Genomic DNA, 9553 nt, shown 5'->3' with positions numbered 1-9553 from the left:
CATTTTTTTTTCAATTCTCCATTGCCCACTTGAGGTTGTTCCCAACTCCCGTTACCGCTTTTCCTGTGGTTACATCTAGTGTAAGCAGTTTTTGTGCAGTAAGTGTTATTAGTACTGTGTCAAGAAAACCGATCACTCAGCTCCCTGCCCGGCCACACAGAGCTTAATGTGACTTGAGAATAGGGGGGATGGGGTACAGTGGTTATACCACACAAGAGCGGTGGGGCATGGAGGTCACAGAGATCCAGTATGTGTCCAGATCCCAGTGGACAGCCATGACGGGGGCTTGATTGCCCTGTCACATGATTCCAGACTGAGAACTAATGAGAAACATGCCTGGAATTGCCAGTGCCCCATGACTGGTGTGGCTGGATGAAAAGCCATTTTATACTAATATAAAGTCTATAAGTCAAGGGACCATGACCATAATGTCTTTGAGAGGGTGGAATTGATGCAGGAGGGGTAAGTCAGCTGATGAGAATGAATGGGAAAGAATGGAAGTGAAGACATTTCTAAATTAATTATCGGTTTAAACGTAATAACAAAAATATTCTGACAAACCATTTAGACCAATACAAAAAAAATTCAAATACTATATCCGAAACAATCAAAGAACAATCAATAAATATCTGGTAGATTATTTTGATTCACCTAGTTGAGTTAATGTTTAATTTGGTTTACCAAAAAGATTCAGATTCTATCTCCGATTCATTCAGAGTACCTACCACATTAGACCAGTAGTTGGGGAAACGCCAAGTATTTTTGTTTATTATTATGAATAATTAATTTGACAAATTGATTCAAAAACCAAGTCATTCATAACCAAAACAATTAAAGTTAGTAAGTTGCTAACACGTTATTGATCTTATTGTGAACCATTGACCCTTTGCAGGGAGTTTGATTGACAGGCGATCTGACCATTCATAATGCCGAATCTGCCATTTTTGTCCGACAAACAAACCAGACAGGAGAGTTGATTCATGTCAGTATACTTAAACTTGAAAAATGGTTTGAATGGAGTTTTTCTGCAGTTGAAACAATATCTTCTGATGTTCATTCATGTTTATTTTGTGCTATAACTAGTAAAGAGGAAGAGACGATCAGGTTCATGCTGCTTGAACTGAGGCGCTACAGTGGTCCGTCACAACACATTAAAGTGCCACAAATTTTTTTTTGACAAATGACAAAATTTGAAAGCTAAAACTTGTCTGTTGGCATGTTTTTCAGTTTCCTCTTTGCTCCGCAATGTATTTTTCACTGCGTGAGAACATGATATGTGGCATGACAGCTTGTAGGACATAGCAACAGTAACTAGGGGAGGTGGGTCCTTGCGAAAGGTCAGTTAATGCATGCCTATGTTTTTTTTTTTTTTACTTTTGTTTTGACCATAATTTTTAATCAAAACCAGACTTATTCAATCATTTGGTCCACATAAACACCCATACGATTACATTCCCACATTCCCACATGCTTTCATCAACTCAACAACCGATGGACAGAACCAAGATCCAGTCTATTTTTTTTTTATTATTATTTTTTTTGTTTTTGTTAATTCATTACTACGAACGAACATGACAAGCATTTGGCATGCCGAAAACATGCTGGCGCTCTATTTTCTTAAGGGCCTTAGAGGTGAACTCTGCCGTCATGACTAAGGTTGTTGCTGTGCTTCACAATCTTGCTCTTCTCAACTGGGACATCGTTGAGCCAGAGGATGAGAACATGATAAGACCATGATGACGGCCCCTTGAACCAAACAATCTTGAAGCAAGAGTGGGAGAACATGTGCGGGACAATCTAGCTGCTGCTGTGGCTGCTTCAAACATTTGTGTGCCTGCTCTCCATGAGCATGACTACCTGTTAAACATTTACACAGGTTAAAACATTTTACAATTCATGTTGTCAGCTTTTAATAAATTTCTTGCCAAATTTAATTTCATATCTTTACAATTACATGCAAATTTGTGTTATAGCTAAACCACTGAACTGGTAAGCAGAAGGTTACTGGTTCAAGCTCCGCAGCCGTCACCACCAGTGTGTCCTCGAGCAAGGCTCTTAACTCCAGGTTGCTCCAGGGGGATCGGGTTTCCCTGAAATAAGAGTACTGTGAGTCACTTTGGATAAAAGTATCTGCCAAATGCATAAATGTAAATGTCATTTTTATAAATGCTATTACCAAACCATAACTACGGCTTTTGCCTCAATAAACTCCTAATACTCACATCTGAAGACACCTGCATAGCTGTTCTCCACCCTGTTCTATTGTGACATATCGTCTCCCATGGCCTCCTGGGATAGAAAAGTGTCCATCGGATGCACACTTCAGAATCTGGGAAAAAGCAGTAGGACATCCGGGGATTTCTCATCTATTCTTTTATGAATACTGAGGTTTCAGAAATACTTATTTGTTCGCTACTGCTTTTTGCCTACTATACAGTAGGAAAGTACACGGTTTCAAACACAGCGACACTCTTCACAGGACAGAGATGCACATGAAAAAAAAAAAGTCAGTGCATGGTAGTAAAGAAGAAAGATTTGTTCAAAACACAAATTTGTTCAATGCTACCTCAACCTAACCTTTAAAGTGACTTTCGTTTGAAGTTAAATAATATATTAATAATAATAATACATTTTCTGACTCAAATAAAAACAGTTAAATCAGAAGCAGCAGGTTGAGAAAACATACATAACACACAATTTTAGGCAAGTAGCTGACTTTTATAATGCAACTGAAAGCCTTAGATTTAGCAAATGGTTAATGGGCATTTTTCAGTGCACAATTATAAAACAAAAAACAAAACAAAAAAAAAACATTTTTAAAAATAGTATTGTCTCTATAGCACATAGCACTGATATATAAAGACCTGTTAACATCCAAGTAAATGGATATCTAAAATTCAGCCAGGGAAAAGTTTTCAGTTGCCTGGTGAAAAACCTGTAGTGTTCAAAATATGTGCAAGATAAGAGACAAGGACAAGAATAGCACAAAACATTCAAACTCAGAAAAGCCTGACAGTGTAGCAGGTTGCAGCTGGTCATGAGGTGGTGAGCCTGAAACACACACACACACACACACACACACACACACACACACACACACACACACACACACAAACACACACACACACACACAATCCCACTGACAGTCACAGTCGAAAGATGGAGCAAGAGATAGATGAAGAGGTAGGAAAATGTAGTGACAGATGGAGAGAAAATGTGTGTGGGCAGGGGACAGTCAGCCACAGGGACATGCAGTGAATCTATTGTTTCCTAAAGGTGAGAGAGAGGGAGAATAAGAGAGAAAGGCAGAGAGAATGGAAGACAGAATAAGAGGTTGGGAGAGAGGCTGAGAAACGACATTTAACAGCCCTGAAAGACACAATACATTCAGCTATCATGCTCATTGTGAAAACCCTCCCTTTCACAGTATTGAAAGAAAGACAGTGGCAAAAGAGACACAGCGCTTTTATTTAACTCCTCAAAGAAGAGAAGATGCACAGAAAATGGAAAATGTGACACAATTACAGTCACAGAAAATAGTCTTTGCTGAAAATCGATTCAAACTTGACAATCAGCTAGATAAGGTAAAAATGGCTGTCATGCTGTATCATTCAGTTGGGAAGAAAATTATATTTGGTACCATGATGCATCATAGGGGGAAAAGTGGATCTGTAAGTCTTTTTTTTTAAACTACTACATCTTGACAAGTCATCTCTCCTAAGATGAAATGACACATATCGCCCCCTATTGGGAATGAGTTGTAATTTCAGATGCATCAAACAATCAAGAGCTGTGCAAAATACTGTATCATGCTTTATATATATATATATATATATATATATATATATATATATATATATATATATATATATATATATATATATATATATATATATATATATATATATATATATATATATTAATAAATATAGTATGTGACAGTCAATGTCAATGAGTGACATACAGGGGGGAAAGATAATTTTGAACAAATGTGTGTTCAATCTTGGCCAGTCCAACTAAATAATGAGCAAAGAAAGAGATGTTAAAGGTCAAGTGCATTGCAAGCACCCCCTTATTGTATACTGTACATTCTGGGAAACTACTGTATTAGGTGATCTGGATTTACATGAATAAAAAAAAAAAGAAAAAAAGACTGCATATCACTGTAGCTATTGTCAACAAAAACAATCAAACTTAATTTTCACCAACTGAAATAAATATGAAATAAAATGAAAGAAATATTAGATGAAAAACTTCTAAAAAATAAAATTTTACAATAGAAATGCCACAATGGCAACTAAAACTTGAATAAAATAAAACTACTAAAACTTCACTAAATTACTGAAACTAAAAACTTATGAAATACTTAAAAACTTAATAAAAATGATATAAGCACATAATAAAAGTACTAAAAAATGTCTAGTTTCTTATAGCAACTGTAGGCTTCCTGACAACTATAAATTTAATTATCACAGGTAATTACTGCTAGTATGCATAAGAAGCAAAATCTCAAACAGGGTGTCTACAGATATGAACAAGTTAAATTTAAGACTTTTTAAGACCTTTTTAATAAAATGTAATTTAAGACTAAACATCTGATGGAAATCACACATTATTTTATGTACGTATAATGTAATATTTAATTTGTTAAATGTAAAAAGATATATATTGCTGTCAGAAATGCTATTTATTATTAAGATATACAGAAAACTTTTCATATCAGCAGACAATATTCCATACAAAATAAACCCACAAAAGCACAGCATCACTGAGATTTCTGGTGGTGTAAAATTTATTCTGAAGCAATATTTTATCTGTGTTCTATTAGCTTTTACATTTATCTGCATATTTTTGATATTAACCTAAGGATGTTATTTACCTTTATAAAGTTTTTTTTTTAAACCTTATTAAATGTATGCATCATATTTCATGTCAAATTCTTACAGTTGATCAATAGATTCAATTTACACTAAGGCTCTATACCAAACAAATTAAATAATTTACATTCACAATTACAACTACAATAGGTGATGTTATGAGATTAAGGTTTTGAATACAATTTTGAATGTATAAGTAAGAAATGTTGGGGGGAAAATACATACTTTTAAACATTCAAAACATGCCAGTAGGTGGCGGTGAGCCACATAAAGGGGTCATATGATGCAATTTCAAAATTTCCTTTCTCTTTGGAGTGTTACAAGCTGTTTGTGCATAGATAAGATCCCTAAAGTTGCAAAGACTAAAGTCTCAAACCCAAAGAGATATTCTTTATAAAAGTTAAGACTTGTCCACGCCCTCCTAAAGCGCCTCATTTAAACACGCCCCCACGTCTATGTCACTGTGTGGGACGATTTGCATAACACCGCCCAAATGTTCACACAAAGAAAGAAAGTGTAACTTTTATTCTAGCTGTAGTATTGTTGTTGCTGTCGCCGCCATGTCGTGGAGATGCTGTGTGTTTCGTTGTTAAAGCGAAACTACTTTGTTTGGCCTTCCAAAAGAGGACGAAATATCTTCTTCGTCATGCCTAGAGCTGATCCGTGCTGGTCACTGAGGAAATACATCAACTTAAAATACGCTGTGTTTTCCGCCAACTGGCAACCCGGGGGGTCGAAATACAACTGTGTAAACTGACAGTGGGCGGGTTTCACAAACCAAAACAGAGACCGAAACACACACCCACAAAACAGAATAAATGACTGTAATAACTGACTGTAGCATTGTTTTTCAGATAAACAAGTATGTTAACTTAGCATGTTTCTTAAATATCTGCAAACATATTATAGTATTTTTATGCTTTAGTAGAGTCAAAAACTTACATACAGCACCTTAAGACCCATCAAATCTGAATTTAAGACATTTCAAGACATTTTAAAATAGGAAAACTTTTTAACTTTTTAAGACTTTTTAAGGACTCGCATTTACTCCCACTCATCTCAGATAATCCTTAATACAGTGCTGGCCTGTCAGAAAAGAACAGCTATCTCATGCTACAGAAAACAAAAGTATTCTGTGTGTGCTGATCCCATTAGTGTACTGTAGAGTTATTGTGTACCTGCATTGCTTCTAGGGTGTTCAGGACGGTGTAAGCAGACAGATAAGAGAAAACAACAGACTGTGCGTCTATAGCTGTCAGACTGCTGATGCTGCACTAGAGTTTCTAACATTATGGAATGCTGCAACCAGCGCTCATTTGCATAAGGCACAGACGCGGCCAATCAATAACAGGTATACAAATGAATGGAGTCATTGCCTTGCATGAGCATAGGACTAGAATATTTTGCTTTGCCAGAAAAAAAATTATAAATAAAACAACAAAGAACAGAAAATGAGGCTATGACAGAAAAAAGACTGAAGGTTTTCCACCCACTTTTCTCTTCAATTTATTTAGGTTACACACAGTGACTGTGAGGCACAGAAGTCTGCACACAAGCAAATATTTATGTAAATTATAGAAAGCGGAGGCGCAAATAATGTTTCGTGGATAAAACTGCATTTCTAAGATTAGGTGATTTAGGTGATCCCAGAGAAAGGCATAAACTAGTCGAAATCAGATTTGATAACCATCTACTAAGGGCAAACATAAATACACATCTAATCAGATGCAAAGTAAACCCCCTCAGGACATAAAAGTAATTCTGAATTCATGAAACGGCTGTCAATCAGAATTTTTCTCTTCCTCATTCCCTTTTTTAGGCTCCTTTTGCCCTTCAACAATTTAATCAGAGCCGTAGCTCTGCCAGGTATATTGAGCTATAATTATAGCCTTGTCTTATTAGTAGATGAGACTTTGATAATGAGCCCTTGGAGAGAAGCCAAACGGAATTGCTTCTGGCCAAACAAGGCAACTATGTGAGCTTAGCGCTCATATCGCCCGTGTAAAAATGGGATGATTACGGTGGAGATGCCGAATGGAGATCAGACAGAAATTACAGAACACCAACAAGTTCATTAATTCAAGATTTGTTCAGTTTCAGTCCCACTAATGAGACACCCTGACTCAAGGAAGTGCACTTACTCAGCGTCCTTGGCGTTCAAATCCAAATAGCCTATTGCTTCATTAAGTCTGACTCACAAACATTCTGCTAAAACCCAGGTTATTTTCTTTCTCATCGCATCAGGACGTTCACTGACTCAGCTGACATTTTGCTTTTTCTAGTCGAGCCTAATGCTAGAAAATGAATCACCCAAAACACCTACATGACAGAAACTGCGTCTATCAAGAGCAGTGTTTACCTCATTTGTAACACTTTAAATAGCACATAATATTTATGGTTGTTGTCATACGTTTTACTCCGGTGAATATTTATTTATTTTTGAGCAGGTGTGTTTTTAACATCAATTTCTGAATTGACACGTGCCCTTACCTGAAACGTGAAATCTTTTTGCGTCTCTAGTGGCTACAAATGGAATTGCAATCTGTTTGTCTGTAGGCCCGACAGTGCGGGGCATATCGACACTGGCTCATCCGTGGGTCAGGGGTCGCTCTAATTGTCTTCTGACCAATAAAAGACATGAGAACTGTTTGAAAAACTTTATACAGTGCTTTTCTTTTTTATTCATTTCTTTTCTTTTTTTTGATTTTATATAGAGTGGATTGGTGCCCATCCACTTTTTTCAGAAGCACTGGTTCCAGAATTCAATTATGCTCAAACATAAAACCAACAAATATAAAAAAAAAAATAAAACCTAAAAAAACAATATTTTATTTTTTAAAAAAAACACAACCACATAAACAAATACTAAAGACAATCAGAAATATAACATTTTAAGTTAACACCTACTGTTTATTAAACAACAACAACAATAACAAAAAAAAAAAAAAATCATAACATCAGCTATTGAAACAGAACATAGTTCGCTCATCTGTGTTCTGTAGCTAATGGTAACAATGCTGCATTCAGTATATTTATAGAATGGTTGTCAAGCACACAGTTCAATATTGCAAAGGATACGCCTGCTGTCTTACTGAGAAAGCATTCGGGTGGTGAAGGTCATTGTTCTTAATCCAAAGAGCCGACATGGAGCAGCTGAAACATAGATTCACCCTCTTCAACTATTAATTACTCAGGCAGTCATCCAGTAAGCTCCTTATCGCACACAGCTGCCACTTTCACCAGAACTGTGCAGCATTAGCATCACTGCTGGATTGTTACCACAACTTCCCTGAGTCCTTCAGTTTGTTGTACTAGTGTTCTGTAATCAAATAAATGCAGCCTTTGAATGATGGTGTATATATGTATATGTATGTATGTATATACATATATGATAAAATATATGGATTATGGATTTGATCATGCTAATGGCACAAAAATCATGTACAGCAGCTTTAAAACTCTTATTATTTGAAATATTCCAGGATGGATGTTCTTTTAAGGTTACCTAACTCAGTTCAAGTCACACTCTATTTGCGAAATCCAAAATTTATTTAGTTCTTGAATATTTGCATTTGCATATCCCATAGCAGCTCAGATGAGTTAAAATTTTAGAAAAATACGTTTTTGGCTTTAGAAAATTCTACAGAAAGTAGGTTCTGAAGTGAATAGATTATAGGCATCCAAAATAGTGCCATGTTTATTAAATATTGAAAAGAGCTGTAATAAACCACAGGGAGCACAACACAAAATTAGCATTTGCTGTTATGCTTTAACCAGTGTAAAGGGTTTCTGCAATGCAGGAAATACAAGGACAGTGCAAAATGAAGCCGCTTGAGATAAATATGCAATAAACACTAAACATCTTCGGTTGATAATATCACTGCTTCACCTACAATTCCTCTGTAATCCAAGAGCCACGTGATGCCTCGAGTACTCACATTTTTATCATTTTTTACTTTCCCAAACTTGTTAAAAATGCATGCTTGCATTCACATTTTAACACTTTATGACTTTCCTAAATGAGAATCACTTTAGCTTTAACCATATTTAGTTCACTTAAGCTGCGTTTTCTCTCTCTCAGTGGAAATGTAAATCCTTCGAGTGGCTGATACCCTCCATTCTGATCATTTGCTGAGTGCTGTGCAATTCCCATTTGTTTGCCATTCAGTGATTGCACATTAATTACTGAAAGAGGCGATTAAACCTCTCTTATTACACCAGGCCTCCCAGGCAGTCCACACGAGCTGAGCCAGCAGAGCTTGAAAGGGCTCCAAACGCTTATTTACGTCCTTGACAACAGTGCAGTAGGCCAAGCCTAAGATCAAGTTGCTGCTCTGGCAGTGACAATTACAGTAAATTGCATAAGGACATACAAGAATGTACACAATACCCATATGGCAATATATATATATATATATTGAAAGATATATATATATATATATATATATATATATATATATATATATATATATATATATATATATATATATATATATATATATATATCCAAAATGTACTTTAAATATATGCTAAATATATGTTGTAAACAGTGAAGCTCAGTTAAATATATTTTTTAAAATCGAAAAATAAATTTAGTTCCAATATTCATACTTCATACTATATTTCAAAATGTATTTCAGGCGCAAGAAAATATTTTTTCTGTCTTACAGAAGTCT

The sequence above is a fragment of the Cyprinus carpio genome, chromosome A25 (assembly GCF_018340385.1).
Source record: "Cyprinus carpio isolate SPL01 chromosome A25, ASM1834038v1, whole genome shotgun sequence".
In the NCBI taxonomy this organism is placed as follows: domain Eukaryota; kingdom Metazoa; phylum Chordata; class Actinopteri; order Cypriniformes; family Cyprinidae; genus Cyprinus; species Cyprinus carpio.
The sequence above is the reverse complement of the archived record's forward strand: the minus strand, read 5'-3'. Positions refer to the sequence as shown.